The sequence below is a fragment of the Drosophila serrata genome, unplaced genomic scaffold, assembly GCF_035046125.1.
Source record: "Drosophila serrata isolate PLE 108 unplaced genomic scaffold, ASM3504612v1 contig_228, whole genome shotgun sequence".
In the NCBI taxonomy this organism is placed as follows: Eukaryota; Metazoa; Arthropoda; class Insecta; order Diptera; family Drosophilidae; genus Drosophila; species Drosophila serrata.
Genome location: NW_028257126.1, coordinates 1015920 through 1033085, shown reverse-complemented (window position 1 = coordinate 1033085; position 17166 = coordinate 1015920). Strand labels below are relative to the sequence as shown.

At 41.3% G+C, this 17166-nt stretch overlaps 1 long non-coding RNA gene across 1 annotated transcript; it reads right to left on the bottom strand.

Moving 5' to 3' along the window:
* Window positions 1–525: 525 nt before the first annotated feature.
* LOC147644140 (uncharacterized) lies at window positions 526–1190 on the bottom strand. Its single transcript, XR_015271042.1, has 2 exons — window positions 980–1190; window positions 526–925 (listed from the first exon to the last, which is right to left on the bottom strand). It is a non-coding gene; the product is annotated as an uncharacterized LOC147644140 (long non-coding RNA).
* Window positions 1191–17166: the final 15976 nt, after the last annotated feature.

The window sequence follows — 17166 nt, the reverse complement described above, 5'->3', positions numbered from 1 at the left end:
AAACAATGTAATTTCATCATTTATACCAATTTCGCCCATTTATCCGCAAACTGTTTGCAAAAAAAGAAGCGGCAGCGGCAACAATGGACGGAGTCTGATCTGGGCTTGGTTCGGAAATCGCCTCTGACTGCCTCTAGTGGGAGCTGTGGCTGATGGCTTGGCTATTTTCTAGCCTTATGTTTGTGGGAAACCATAATGTAGAAAGTTCCGAAAAAAAACATATATTTTTTTCGGAACTTTCCACATTATCAACCATATTTTAATTAAATTCTAAATAGGTAAACTACTCAGGAAGGAACACGCGATAAGGCTGCGTCTATTACTATGCGTATGTCATTTTGGTACTTCGAGCCGGACACACACATACTTTTAATCATTTAAATGTTATTTTGTGGTGCTTATTTCCTTTATATATTCAAATATGTATTATTGATCTACTTACATTTTTGTACTTTACACCGGATGGCCACTTAGATATACTCTTAATAATTATTAAAATATTTTTTAGTGCTTTAATTAGTTCCATTCTATTTTCAGAAACCTCTTTATTATTTCTACTTTGCTATCATGCTATATTTGGCAACACTGGTGCTTGCGAATTGCCATGTGCATGGGAATGGATATGGGATTGTGTATGGGTTGAGTTTGGGTATGGATGCATTGTGTACAGCTTGTTTCCGCTGCCTGCCCCGCAATTGCTGTTGCAGTTGCTTTTTTGTTGCAGTTGCATTTTATGCGAACGTGCGTTACTTTCTGCTTACAAAACGGATTAAAAGGTTACACAGCCGGTTGCAGAAGCCGCCAATTCCGCCAGGAGAGGAGTGAGAGTTCGAGTGTGAGTATGGGTTCGAGTGTGAGTATGAGTTCGAGTGTGAGTGTGAGTCGGAGTGTGAGTCGGAGTCTGAGTATGAGTCCGCATCCGAGTCTGCAATGGAAGATCACTGTGAGTTTGAAACGGGCACGAATGCCATATTCATACCGCTAGATGCAGCCATAGCCATGCACTCGGGAAGGAAAGGTACACTTGGATACCCAAATAATTGAACACTGAAAGATTGAAAAGAATTTTGAAAAAGAAAAGAGCTGGTGATTTGATTGAAACTTGTCTCTATATCATTATTTCACTATGACACAGAATGCAATACGTACTAAGATAGTTATCTACCTCTTATCTTGAATATAAGATGAAATGCATTCCATGAGATCAAACTTGGGATATCATTTGAATTAAGGTTCAGAAAGTAAGCTATAAGCTGTATACATAGCTGATCTTAAGTTCAAGAAATGACATCAGTTTCTTCACCTGTTCTGTATTTCCGCGCATTAAGGATGCATCTATATCCCATTTCGCTCAGTGCATCTATAACCATGGCCTGCCATATACATGCACTCGGATAGACACAAATGCAGTCACTTTATTTGCAGGCAGTCTGCGACTGGAGGCTGCCTCTTCGCTTCTTTGGCACGCACATGTTGGTCACGTTATCCACATGGCTGGTTAGTAGAGGGGGGTGGTGGAGGGGGGAGGGAGCGGGTTAAGGGGGCTTTTTGGGGCAACGAGAGGGGACTGCCAGACAGGCAGAGACGACACTTCAGTTGTGGCTTGCGGTTTCTTATCTGTCACGACATTGCTCCAGTTGCCGCAACCGACGTTGGCAATTTCTTTATGACACTCTCCTAGCCGGACGCCATTTCTCCGCTGCAGCAGCGAACCCTAAAAAAATAATCATCATAAAAAGAGGGCATTAAAAACACGCAATGACCAAGTGGAATCCATTAAGTGCCACTGCAGTCTGTGCATCTCCGTCTGCATAATTAATTTATTTTCCAACCAGCTCCGACTCCCCCCGACGTCGGTCGTCCTCGTCCTCCGAGCCAAAGGTCAATTAAGTGTTTTGTACGGCAATTAGTCCGCACCCAGCTCACAGAATTTCTCGGGTATTTTCCTCATCTCCAGTGGCTTTTTCCTTACGTCGCCGTCGCGTTCTTTTTTTTTCCTCCTTATTTATTTTTATTTTCATTTCCGAGCGATTACGCGTATTGACATTGCTCTCGGCACTTGGCTTTGCTTGCCACATTTAATTGATAATTCCTGTACGTTCCTGTGCCGTTCTAGATAAAGAAAATGGGCTCGCCACACAGAACCTGCCCCTGCCCCTGCCCCGGCCATTCATCGGCTGCCCCTCCAAAGTATTTTATTTATTTATAGCTTATGGACGCTGCCCGAGGCGTTCTCTGATAGATTTAGCAACAAAACACTCGAAATCGTTCGTTCTTATCGCTCACGTCATATATTTCTGAACTGAAGAGGATTATGGGTTCGGAACATGCAATCTGCTGGCTCTGTTATTAACCCATGACTCCGAGGGCAGCGGACCCAATGTCCAGATCCCAATGACCTGCGCATCTTTAGTTCGTTTCCCCTGAAGTGCTTCGATTTTAGGTTTGTATCTCCAACAAGCGCTTGTATCTGTACGCTACTTGGGTTGGGATCAAGTATTTTACATAAATTTTCTTATTGAAAGGATGAATGATACGAGGTCTTAACAATTTGTAGTCATTGGATTTGGAAAAGTATATGTAAATGTACAAGATTACATTTATTGTTATCAAGATGAACATCTTTTGGAAGATACATTGTATTCCTTGAACGTGGAGAAGTATCTAAACCTTTTGAAAATACTTTGGCATTGATATAATGTAATTTAATCAGTGCCAGCGACTATCTCTTTAATTTCTACCCTCTGGTTTCACATTGCCGAAGCTTGAATCTCCATCTGCATGTCGCTTTGTATCTCAGGAGCTGGCTATCTTCGTGCTCTGTCCGGAGAAGGCCCAAGGTGTGAATTTCCTGAGCGTTTTGGACCATTTCTCATCGGAGCCACGTTAAGCTCTGGGCCATCTTGGGGCTATCAATTATCGTGGCTGCGTCGGCACGAACACGTGACTCGGTTTCCTCCGGCTTAGCGCTTTAATTCTCGCCCATTGAAGATGGAGGAGAGATGGATGCCACGATGACCTCCGCTCCTCAAAATTTCCTCCTGCGGACAATTGTTGCCACACCATGACCTTGGCGGCCCACACATAAGCTCACCCGAAACCGAGATACAGCGCTTGAGCAGCGCCATGCACAAATAATTAATGTGCTACTTAATTTTGATGAAATAATTCCTATAGATATAACAACACTTAATTTCGCACATTAAATATGCCATAGTATCGGGCCAGGGAAACCGCGGGGAAAGGCCGCTCAATGGCTTGTCATTCATCAGCACTGCGCAGGCAAATGAAAATGAGGCGAAAAAATACAAAACATCAAAATAAAAAGCGAGGAAAAACGAAAAACGAAAAGCGAAGCCAAAGGAAGGAAGAGCCAAAACTCGGAGAATTTAATGGTTCATGCGAAAAGCTCATCGCACACTGGCATATATACAAAACAGACAGCATCGAGCAGTTGAATAGATCTTTGGGAAATAGAATACATTTAAAAATTCAATATATCTAGGCAAGAATGTTTAAGTATATAAAGTCTTAAAAACTTATTTGAACAAAAGAAAAACCTTAGTATCTGTGATTAGTTAAGAAATTTGTTTGTAAATATTCTTACTTCTAAAGCCATAAAAAGCCCTAGCTCAATGAAATTAGAAACATTTAAGGAAAACTCAAATATTTACCTATTAAATGTGCGCAATTGATTACATTTGTTATGACACCTCAGATACTTGCACAGACATTTTATTTCCCTGCAATAAAAGGCAATAAGGAAACCTTTTAGTAAGTTCCCAAGTTGTATTTCCATTTTCTTTTACCTTTTTGTTATATGGGGTTTAATGGTCCCAGGTATTTCACTAATCCCCCAGAAATTATTCAACTGATGCCGCCTGTTCTCGGGGCAGTACAAGACAACGCATCGGATATGCGGCTATTATAATAAATGTGAATTCGACAAAATTATGCGTGTAACTAAAATGTGGCATGCCGAGGCAACCACAGATGCAGATCCAGATCCAGATACCACTAAGACCAGAGACGGCATGTACATATATCAGATGCTTTATGTTTTAAATATCTTCATTGTGTGCGCATAACGAATGTGCTGGGCCTGATTTTGAGCCCGGAGCTTATGGAACCTCCGAGGAGGTTGAGTGGACACGGAGGGCCATGGAAGCGGGCTCGAGTTCGGCTATGCCAAGTGGAAATAAAGTAATTTAAATATGATGGCGGCACAAAAGGGCCGCAGCTTTGAATAACTGCAATTGCGGACAAGGACTCTTGCACAATGGGCGCAATTGTTGGGAAAGTCTGCGGACGGGTCACGGCTGACTGAGTCGGGGTGCTCAAGTGAGCCGGAAAATCAGGTAGTTTTCACACGAAACATTTTGCAGCGACCCAGGTACATAGCTTAGCTCTCTGGAATGAAGGAAGGGAAGGGAGCCTGTGTCGCCCGTATCTGAGAGATACGGATGCAGCGACACTGACGCAGATGCGATAGCGGCTTTGTCTCGAGCTTAGGCTGCATTATCAATCACCTGTGTCGCCGCCAGGTAGCTGCAGCTGGAAATAAAAACTACAACGAATCCCAATCCCAATCCGAGTGCGAATGCGAAAACGAAACCGAAACGATGTCAGGCATTTTATATTATATTCCGCTGTCTGTGTCTCTGCAGCCTTTGCGGTAAGTATGCGATGTTTTTGTTTCAGGCCGTATCTCCGAACGACTTTGTCTGCGGCATTTTTATGGCTTTTGAAAATTACTCATGAAAAACTTTTGACCAAAATCACACACACACACACACACACACAGCAGAGAGCAGAAGGAATACAACAACTGTCGAAAATGTTTGAAATTGTTTTTCATGGCGAGCCAGCAGCGGCGAGCGATTAAAGTATCTTGCAGATACTCACTCGCTCGGCATGCAGACGTGTGATAAATACATCCGCATTACCAGTAAGTATCTGCCAGATACACGCCGAGAATTAAGCAACGTGGCTGAATGGAAAGTTGCAATAGGAAGGCGGGGTCTCCCCCCAGGAGGCCAGGATACGAGTGAGTTCGCCTTCGCCCAGCGAAAATAAATAATTTTCCCGGCGTGACTAATTGCTCTGCTAAAATCGAACAATGCCAAGCGACTCGCACTGAGACTCTCTGTACAGGAATTACTGCAAAAACCCTGCTGGATAGAGTGCCTGCCAGATACAATAGACCGGCGGAAACATAAATGACAAGAGATGAATGACTCCGGCTCTCTGGAGCCGCTTTCCCTGCTTTTTGCCATTTGCTTCTCGGAGTCGAGTCCGAGGCCAAAGTCAAAGGCTAATGACAAATTAAGCGCACTGCAATTAAAACAGCCAGAGGAGCCCAAGAAAACAGCCACTAACCCGGTCGCTGACTGGCTTCTATCTGTATCTGTATCTGCATTTGCACAGGGAAAAATGTTCAATGGGTTTCTTGACTTTTGCTTTAAGACAGAGACTTTGTTAAAGTAGTCGCTTCTAAAGGCACTTGTTCAAAAAGAAATGGTTTACAATATTGGTAGTTGAACAAGGACAAGCTAACTTAGCAAGAGTTTCTGTGAGGCTTTATTACATTATAAATAAGTGTAGTCTGAGCTTATTCTTTGTATTTTACATTTTACCATATTTTGGGTATTTTGCATATTATATTTGGCAAAGTATATTTTGATAATAAAATGTGTACATTAATTTCCCTAACAAGGTGTTTATTTCTACATCGCAGCATCCCGCCAATCTCTAAATATTATTTGTGGCGATTTCCCCCAGTGTCTGTCTGCATCTGCGACTATGACTGGGTGTGCCGCGTCGTATTCAAGGCGATTCTTTTCGAGAATTTATTTTCGCACGCATTTGTCACAGATGCCAGGGGAGGGGCCTTAGGGACCAGAAGACAGACGGACAGCCAAGTCGCAGAGTCCACTGCCCACGTTCCTGTCTCGTCGGGAACGCGGCTGCTTGGCTTTGGCCGCCCGGTTATCAGCAGCGAAGATGAAATGAAATTGTGCTAAACTACAAACTACAAACTACAAACGAGATCTGCCCGTGTGGGCCGCCATCCGCAGCTTGGCCAGATACTATATTACCGATACTGCAGATACTTGTACTGAGGCACGCCGCCCACTCACAGCCCGCTTTCTTTGTCCGGCTCTTTGGTTTTTCGGTTCTGGCCCGCGGCGGTCGCAGCTTTTTCGGACATTCGCCATTCGCCGCCACCACAAATCATTTTCAAGTGCCAAGAGACTCGGGCACAAACAGAAACAAAAACAGAAAGCCAGGCCAAAACCCCCCAGAGCGCATTAGAATGGCCAAAAAGCACACGCAATGGTTCTGGCGGATACAGAATATCTGCGGATAATCGTTAACTGAAATTGAAAAATATCTAAAAATGCTTGTCTCTAATTCGGTAAAAATATTTCCATCGTTAGATCATTTTCTAAAACAAGGGGATAAATATTAAGCAATACATTTAGCTACAAAAATAATTAATTTTATTTAACAATTAAAAACAAATTTATTTACCCAAAATCATGTCTATCTGAAGCATTAACCTTCAAAACCTTACCTTATTATATACAAAAAGATAAGGTTATTTCAACAATAAAAAGTCATTACAACCTTTGTAAAACTGCAATAAAATATAAATAATTTCTAAATGCACATGCGGGTAGAAATCTGTTTGCACATGACCGGAAAGTAAATAGTTTAATAAATAGTTTCCATTGAAATATTTATGAAATTCTATTGCATTCAATTGGGAAGAACGGAAAACGATTGAAATTAATCCGAAGCTAAGTGCTTCGCAAACAGAGTGTTTCAGCGAAACTCATCGTTCGGACGGATTATTTCGAACGAACTGAAGTGGCAAGCATAACATATTTATCGATGCAAATACAAAACTAAATTCACCATTAAAAGGTTTCGAATGTCTTCAATCAATTAACATCTGAATGACATGTTGAATCCGATTTGCGATAAATAAAATTGCTCAAATTGCCCGTCCATGAGAATTAAATAAAACGCATTTAAATCGCACACTACTCGATGCCAATACGTGCTGAAACCCAAACGACTCCACACGAATTAAGCTTTGGTCAGGTGGATTTACAAAATACTTTCAAATTATTTGCATATATGCATACATATCGTAAAGCAAAAATTGTATAATTTTACATTTAAATGCGCTTAAGCCAGCTTTTAATGAAATGTAAGCTTTCAATTCGGGTTTGGGCTTGGGTTCGGGTTCCGATTCAGATTTGGGGTCCGATTTGGGTTCGGAATGGGGTTTCACCTTCGGCATGCGTGCGAGACCTTCCACGGCTGCGGCGAGGCAAAAATCGAACGCAAATGATTTATAATTAAATATTTTATGATTATCAAGAAAGAAGCCGAGGGAAAACACAAAAGCGCCGAGCAATTAGCAGAAAATATACGAAACAAAAATCATATTAAGCGACGTTGCAGAAAATTTATGCTCAGCATAAAATTATATAATTTGCTTTTTCATCGCTTTTTCGCTTGTTTTATTTTTGTTTTTGGTTTTCTGCCTCGACTTTAGCTTCAGTCGGTGTTTCGTTTTTATTTTATTTACGCTGCTCAATTATAAAACATTTTCAGCATATAATTAAGAAGGTCTTTGTGCCGCGTAGGCTAATAAAAATTATCAACAAAGTGCAGCAGTTGTTAATTTCATTTAGCGCGCATTAAAAGTAAATATTAATGAAAACAATAAAAGTCCCGGCACAAATGCATGCGCGACGAATTATGACCGTTAAGAGAGATTCCAACCCCCCGTCGATTTCCCCTTCCGACCCTCCAAAATGTCGCACAAGTCTGAAAATTAATGAAACACAGCGGGCAAAATATAATGATTCCAGTTCAGGCGAGTTCGTTTCATTAGTTTTCCACCGTAATTACCTTCGTCATGCCCAAACAATTTGCAAACATTCAAAACAGAAACAAAATGTATTGAAAAGGCCACAAAGATACACGGGTTCACCTTTGCAGACTAAAGTTGGAAATACTCTAGCTGATAAATCTTTTACATGAAGTTATATTCCAATAGTATAGTATTTAATTTATAGTAACCTAGAACCTAAATTATTATATATTTTAATCGGAAAGCCCTGAGATTGTCTATACTTATAACTTACTATCAGTAATCATTATAAGTTATATTTCAACAATCAAATGGTAATGCTTATATTTCGATTTATAAGTTATTATATGTATGTACATAGTTTCTTCGACCCAGAACTATCCCAGCAAAAATCTCCCTTCTCTTGTATGCGATTTTGGAATAGTCGTTAGACCTTTGCAAAGAGTATTGACATTCATAATACTATTTAACGTAAGCGGCACAAATATTTGCTGTGGGATATGAATAAAGAAAACTCGGACTCTGGGTTGAAATCGTTTGGGGTCTTTGGAAGTGGACTTCTCCGATATACGATACATGTACATGTGTATATAGTATGTGTCTGGCAAAAGTTTTAATTTTTTCCGCACTGGTGTTTGTGTTTGTGTGTTGATTTTGAAATTTGTATTCAAGCGTTAATTGGCTTTGCTCATTAGCGGGTTTTCTTTAATGCTATTAACTTTATTTGCTGTTTATTTTATTAGTAATGCGGCGTTGTATTTCCTGCGGCCTAAGGTCGCTCTGGGCAGCTTTTCCCCCCACCGACTAATGCGATTGTTATGCCGGGCAGTGTATGTACCTATATCGCATGATTGATAAGCTCGGCTGTCCAAAAAACCGAGCTGACTGCCCAAAACACTCGGCCCAAGTGTCCAGAATTTCAAGTGGAGAGTCCAGCTGACCAAGGCAAGGTGTCGGCATTAGTCACGGGCCAGAAGAGTGTAATTGTGTCAGCACCTCTGAAATCATCACTCCGAAAACAGCCGAAATCAGAGTGGGTTACTTTCCATTTCTGGGGGACTTTGTGCGCCGTAAAAAGGCCTTTCGATAGCTCAAATTGACAAGGTCTCCGGTCGCCGTCAATTGCTGCCTTCAATTAGAATCAATCAAATGTCAAATGCATATCGAGCAATATTTTAGGCGAATGCTAGCCAGACCTTTCTATTTCGATCGTCTGCGGGGTCAGGGTATCGCCATCGACTTTGGCCTTGGGCATAGGATCTAAAACAGAAGAGCAAAAATATATATAATTTTTCTAAACTGATTGATCTATTCCTTGAGTGTCGGTATTTCATTTCAATAAAGCAATGAATGAACATGCTGAATAATGTTTTGAGTTTTTGCTGACTTTTTTAACAGATTACGTTCTAAGGAAAAACAATCATATTTTTCGAGCTAAGAATTAATGGTTTTATAAATAATACCCTTATCATGCTACTGCTTTTCCCTGAAATCTAATAAATTTCGAAATAATAAAATGTGTAATAAATAAGGTGTTCTTATATAGCAATTAATTTTGTTTTTAAGTGCATTAATAAAATAATCAAAAAACTTGTGCTGTGTGCAAACTATTCAACGAATTGCTGAGCAGTGACATCTGCAGCATCTCTTATCTGTGTGGCCCCGAAATGGATCTGAAGATTTGTCATTCAGACGTTGGATGCAAAGCTCCTCTTCCTGCCCAGAAATGCGAGATGTGATGTGGATGGAAAATAGAGGCCCACGACTTCGCTGGCTGTCGGTTGGCGTTGTTGCAGCAGTTGCATGTCGAAAGTAATAATTTTATATATGGCACGACAAACACACTTATCGGCGACATGCGTGTCTCCCGCCCCACTCTCCCCTGCTCCACTCACCATCACCCTGGGAGAGCGGATGTGTGCGTGTGTGTGTTCCTTTTGAAGTGCACAGCATGTTAAATTCGTAAAATTCATTAAGATTCCGTTGCCGATGCCAACCAGCGACTGGCAACAACGACGACGACGACGACAACGTTGCCGATGTCGAAAAGTGCCAAGAGCAGAGCCAACAAGCGGCAACCGAGCGACCCGCAAGACCAGAGATGCCAGCAGCAACATCAACAACACGGCAGCAACATCAGCAGCAGCAATAAGTGCACAGGGGGAAAATAATTGGGAAACCTTTCCCAAGTACTTACCAATTTAAATGGTATTAATCCCATTTGTCAAAGCCCCATCAATGTGAAGTTGATTCGTTTCTCAGGACTTGTTCAGAAATTTAAAAATGTAAGGGTATCATCGGGATTAAGAGTTTCAGGGGAATTACCTTTCCCTCCTGTCTTCTCTACCTATTTATTTTCATTTAATTTTAATTATTAAATTATATATATTTTATTCAAATCCATGTCAAATAGCACAGAAAAATATTCCTTAAAAGTCTGAAATAATCATTTTTGGTACAAAATTTTAAATGTGAGAAAATCCTCAAATTTGTAGAATTATAAATTAATTACATATAGAAAGGGAAGGAAGAAATATGGAAAGGACCAGCACATGATTCAGGTGTACCTGAATCCCTCGCTTACCACACGCTGAATTGGAGATGCATACCAAAGGTCATCCCTGTGACACAGAATTAAGCACAGGATTAGTTTACCAAAAGGTTTTAGATGCTAAAATTGACAATCACTTACAATTCAGCTATTTCTTATTGATATTTCTCGCAGTGTGTGTTTGCTTTTGTTGCTGGTGGATGGTCGTGCTTCGTAAAAAGCATTTGAAACAAACTCAATTATGCCCGGTGCAGTGCACACAACCAACAACCAACAACCAAACCAACAACCAACATTCAGCATCCCAGCATCCAACTACGAAGGAGTCTTCTGCCCGTCCCCCTGCTCCGCTCCCGGTTTCGGGTCTGGGTCCGGGTCCCATCTCATCTTGCACTTCACGTGGAAGCACGCGGCTCGGCACGGAAATCTGTGAATTAAATGTAACGTCTGTCTGCCCGAGTGTGACTGTGACTAAAATGCGGTCACATTGTTTGCCACCACCCCTTGCCCCGGCCACTCGACTTCTGGGAACTGGAAACCCTGCCAGCCCGCATGTGTCACACTATTTTGCATTTAACGAAACCTTAAACCCACTCGACTCTGTTTGCGACTGGCACTGAGACGTCGAGCAACCCTTGAGCGAACCAGAGACAAAGCTGGCCCCATCTCATATCGTCTTCCTAATGAGTTGAGCCATATCACGGCAAAAGCCATTGAAAAGAGCATTCCGAAATTATTGAACATGGTTTTATATATTTTAAAATTCTTTTGGATAAATAGAATGCAACAACACAAGACATTTCTCAGAGCTTTTCGTCAAAGAACACATCAGTTACACTTTAAAAATATTTCAGAGACATGCGCCAAGTTTCTGATTAAGACAAAACGATTATTTCAATATTCTGTCAAATTGATTGGAAAGCGGAAAATGTGATATATTAAACGGGTTGCCCGTCAGAAATTCATTTTTGTCTGCTCAAACAAATGATAACCAATCTGTTATGAGAAAATATAATTTTAAGGCTAATTAGAGGTTATTTTTCAGGGTAATCCGAACAAAAGAATAAAATCATAAAATTAATAATGTGTATCTACAAGCATATATTTTCCTTAGCCTTACAATTAACTAGGACAGTGTAAGTAAACATTATAATGAAGTTAGAATATTTTAAGGAAACCTTTGGCTATAAAAGTTTACTAGCTTATTCCCTAGTTAAACCACAAAAAGGTATCCCAGGTCTTTGTCTACACTTGAGCTAATCCTATATCCCCTTTAACCAGCTGTCTTTAAATACTTTCTTATATGTACATATATCCTAACCCTATTCGATGGCCATTCAACTCGCATCGTACAGATGCCAAAGGGAAGAAGGTATTTCCCCCATGCAATTCCTTTGGCTTGCCTTCAACTGCCTGCTCTGTAATTCCATTTGACATTCAATTTTACCTGCTAACAAGCATTTCCTGGCCTCGACCGGACCGAACCGAGCTAAACTGGATGGAAAGGAGCGAAAAGGCGATTCCCCAGCGATTTCTAGCGCATCTCATAAATTCCAATTCGTTTGATTTATAAAAATGAACAACGCCCCGAAAAAAGCAGGCGAACAGGCCTAATAAATATTCATGTTCGCCTCGACCGACAAACTATTGATTAAAAAACAAAATTAAAAGGAGCCGGCAGCAACAGAAGTGGGACTTCCAGGAGATTCGATGCCAATTTCCAGCCGGCTGCCTTAATGGGTTTCTGGTCCGTCCAGGAAGCAAGGGAAAAGCACCGAGCAGAGCTGAGCTGGGAAAACACAAGGTGAGCGGAGTGGAGTCTCGCTGAGTCACTCGATAAATTAAAAGTAATTAAAATATTTAAAGGCTTGCAGTCGGGCTCTCGGCTTATGACTTTAAATAAACATTGCCAAATATCCCACCTCCAACTATAAACCCCTTATCAGCCCCTTGGGAAAATGTGTCATAAAAGCGAAAAGTATAAAGCTGCCCGATAAGCGCCGGCAGAGAGGCAGAGCGGCAGAGCGGCGCAGTTTGAATGAAATTTTAATGCAAATAGCTCAAGTGGACAGTGGGTCCGCTGGGAGCTGAGCTGTGCTCCTGCATAAATCATTGGGCCGCCTCCGTTCCGTGACCCAGGCCAAAGTTGCCGCCGGTCCAGAAAAGTTTTATTTATGGACCGGCGACCTTCAAGACCAGGGACGGCGGTATGGATGGGGGTATGGGGGCTCGGGGACCCCAAACTAAGCCGCATTAATTTTCATTAAAAGGGCTTAAATGTCGCGCCAAGCTTACTTGCTTGTTTTATTTTTTAATTAGCAGCCAGCGATGGGAATCATGATTTATGAAAGGCACCCAACAACTACAGACACAGCCATAGTAGGCTAAGCACTTTAATTAATAAAACACTCAACACAAAACAAATTGACTACTTGACTGGCAGCTAAAAAAAAGAAGAGAAAAAAATAGCAAGCCTTAAAAACAATAAAAAATAAGTATATGAAATAAAAAACAACGAAAAACCTCAAGATGAGGGCACAATAGCTCTCCACAGTCTGAAGTGGGCTTTTGCAATCTTTACGATGCCCACTAAATGATATTGACAAAAGTGTTCGAGTGGTACAGAAACAGAAACAAAAACCGAGCAGCACAAAACACCAACAATTATAAACGCTCAAGTGTCTGGTACAATCATCAGTCATGGCGCAAAATATGACAGACAGAAAAGCATTATAGATTTCCTCGACGCGAACGCGATGCGTAATCGTCGGGGATATGGTTCCAGGCCGATCCATGAGCTCGTTCTCCGCAATTTATGGCTGCCGGCGAATAATCAGGTCCAACTGGCATCTGTTGGGCAGTAAACATTACGATTATGGCCATGAGACTGCGGAGTGTCAAAACTTCTCCCGAATCATTTTATTGGGGGCGCATAGTGGCTCCCCCAGTCCCTATTTTGGACTTTTTTGGGGTTCCAAAGGCGAATCGGGATCGGACGGTTCTTGGTTGGTTGGGCAGTTCCCCGAAGAAGTGGAGCAAAAGTGGAGCACTCCAAGTCGAGCAGCACTCTTAGATTAAGTGTTCTCGCCAACAAAAAATAACAAGTATACAAAGAAAAGTCCAACACAATTTTAGGCAGTCATTCTGAAACTCTGATTGCGGTCCACAAAACAGTTGAAAGCAGCTTAGCCAAATGTATTTAAGAAATGCTTAGAGAAACGATTGGTCTATTAATGAAGAGTATTTCCTTTAAACTGAATTAAGAATGAATTAATTTCAAAATCATGAAAATGTGTGCATTAAACAATTATAGTGAACTAAGAGCATAACTACTTAGAGATGAAGGTTGATCTTAACTTGACTCAAGAGTGATTGTTCTGGTTTAATTCAATTCTGATTTAAAATGTACTTTATCTAGATCTGTAAGAATATCTTTTAATCTCTTTGTATAGAATAAAGAAGTCACCTTCTTTTACAACTTAAAAGATTAAGTTTCTTTAGAGACAAATCTTAAGCCTCTCAGGTTCTTCTTTACGTATCTTTTCTTCGCCAACAAAATTAGCTTTTTATGGTAGAACCATTTGAAAGTCTTTATTGAGTTTGTTTCTAGAAAAAATGTGTGGGAATCGAGCTTCTATAGTAAGGCCATGAGGCAGCCTTACATTGTATCACAGATCGCCCCGCCTCTGGGAGCAAACTGTTGTTCCTACCCACGCCGTCCAATCAATCCCAGCCGTGACGTGCCCCAGTCGCAGCTAAAATTAAAGTTAAGTTAGGGTTCCAGTTACCACTTAACAGGAGGCAGGGGACGGGGGCAGGGACAGGGGCAGGTGATCGGTTTGGGGCGGCAACACTTGACCAGTTATCAGCGCCATAAATCCCTAAACAATCCACTTGAGATTGAAATGCCCCAAACGAACGCCACCACCGAATCGAAGCCGAAATGCTGTCGCTGCTAAGTAAAATAAATGAGTTAAAAAGCCTACAAAAAACGTGAAAAAAAAGAACTCGAAAAGCGGCGATAAGCGACTGGAAATACTCGCTTTTACTAGGCACAACAATAAATGAGCCCGGGGAGCGGAAGAGGGGCAGTTCCTCTGCTTAATCACACTTAAGCGCAATTGCGGCTTTTGACCGATATTACGAACCACTCGACTAAGTCGCCATTCACCTAGACGACTGCGTCAGCAGGTCGAGATAGTGCCTAGTGCCGGCTTCCATACCCTTTGTCCGGATATTTTCAGGGTGTTATGGCACTCCACTAAAGTCATAAGCTGGCATATAAAAACTTATCACAAATGCGGATTAGAAGTTTGCTTGGGTATGCTCTTGCTATATATCGTTTATAAGTAGAGCAGCGAGCAGTATATCTTGTGGATATATTTTTAGTCCCTGCGTCACTACGAATAAGTATATTTAAATTACTTAGAAGTCGAATGTAAACAATTTGTAAAACAATAGGTAATGAAAAACCCTCTAATTTAATCCTGGAATAACTTGGAGGGTTTAAGTAAGCGGTTTAAGCTTTTGAAACCCAAACGTGCGTGGTATTCCGCCTGTCGAACCTTTACTTTCGCTTTTCCAATCTTGATTCTTGTTACTTTTTATTTATTTTTTTCTCCGTTACCCCCCCCCCCTCTGTAATCAGTAATTAATTAAGATACTTTTCATTTGATAATTTCGACAGGCGGGCGAGGCGAGTTGAGGTGATTTTTGAAAATTGCGTTAGACGCGGGAGGGAGGCTGAGCGGGGGCCGAAAACGGGGGCGTGGACGGTTGGGGATGTATCAGATTTACGAGCTGACGGGGCTCCGACTTAATTGTATTTGCTTGTCCCACGTCAGATAGATTCGGGCCTTTCTGTCTCACTTTTTCGCTAGCTGGTCGCAGTGGCCTGGTAATGCCTAGATTTATGGGCCAACTCATGATCAGATTGTGGAGTCGCCCCATGTGGGCAGGGCTGGGCCCCTTATCGGCCAAGGAATGCCTCAGTTAATTTATGGACTCAATATTTCTCCATTGCCTTTAATTAGTCAGGAATATATATAATCGCTCATAAAACGAGATCTCAATCTCCGGCGACTGCAACAAAGTCGCCTGCAGCCCGTTTGCCGATCATGCCGATCATGATGATCGTGACTGCAATCGCCCCGCTGGCTATCGATATCAGTCCCCAGCCCCCGCCCCCCCCCCCCACTCAGTCCGAACCCAAATCGGAAAATAGCCCCGACTCTGGGGGACCTGCGCCTTTGTGCTTAATCACCCAGCAGACGGTGGACCTTTGAAGTGGCCGTTGGGGCCGCCGTGGGTTAATTGCGAGCCGCTCATTGGGTGGCAAATCAATTAAAGAGCAACAACAAACGCTGACTACAGATACAAATATATGTATGTATGTGTACGTCCAAGCTGGCCAACGAGCGGAGCCCCGTTCCAGGAATGTTATATCTCAAGTCCCCGGGAAGTCAGGTGGTCGGGCGGCCCTTTTTAACCTCGAACCCCAAACGGGAGCGAGAACCCATTTAACACCATGGGAATTTGGTTGTAATGCGAAATACCTGAACAGGTGATAATAAAAGTGAGGGATAGAATTAGAGTAGAAGATACCCTTTAAAGAGCAGCATTTACTTTACAACTACGATAACTGACCAACCTCAATACAAACTCACATGGTCTTAATATAATAAGTATCTAAAAAATGCAACCTTGGGCATATATTATTCCAATTAAAACAATAACACTTAATCAATTTTATTAAAAACCTTACTCCTATTATGTATTATATCAATATGCATACTATAATTTCTTAATTATAATAACTTGACTTCTTAGAAAACTTTTCTATTAATGTAAATCCTTCTTGGAAGGGTCTATAAAGATATTATTTATGATTCTATTGACTTCAAAGTCTTCAAACTATGCTAATTTTTATACAATAAATAAAAAGAAAGTAGACAATTCTTGTGGGAGTATTTTATAAAGCCTTTTCAAAAGATTTATCAAACAAAAAGATATTTCTTATACAAAAAGCAAGATACAAATTTATATACACATTTTGATGAATACGATTTCTTAGTTATGAGATCATTGCGTTGTTTAATGGGATTTAATCAATTTGCATACCTCTCAAGTCGAAATATAATAAGTAGAAATTAGGAACGTGTCCCTAATTAGTATTTCATATGAATATACAAATTAATAAAGACAAACTTAAGTTCAGAAGACCATTTAAAAAAGGTAAAAACTTGGCACAACCCCATCCCTGAAGTCAACTCCATTACTGAGTCATTATGGCCAACTCAAAAGTGAGCTGGCCAAAGAGTCCCAACTTCACAGCAGACCACATTAAATGGTTTTTATTAATGATTATGATTATGCATACATTAAAACCCACTGACTTTGGGCCGCTTTGGGGCTTCGCTGCTGACGGGGCCCATTGGCCCACAATGTGAAACTGGCGCGCGCATAATGATTAGGCCAGAAGGTAGTAAAGGCTAAGGCAACCGAAGCGGGCCAAAACAATACTGGAAATAAATGACGAAAATTCACTTTTGAAATTCAAATCGAAGCGCAGCCAAGGGACTTGGAATCCGAATGCGAGTCTCCAAGTCTGAGTGGATTTCTTTGTATGCCTGGGCACGCCGGCGACAACTGGAAAACTTAATTAAAACAAACGTTTGCCAGCCGAATTAGCATAACAAAAGGCCCAAGTCAGCCAAGTCAGCCA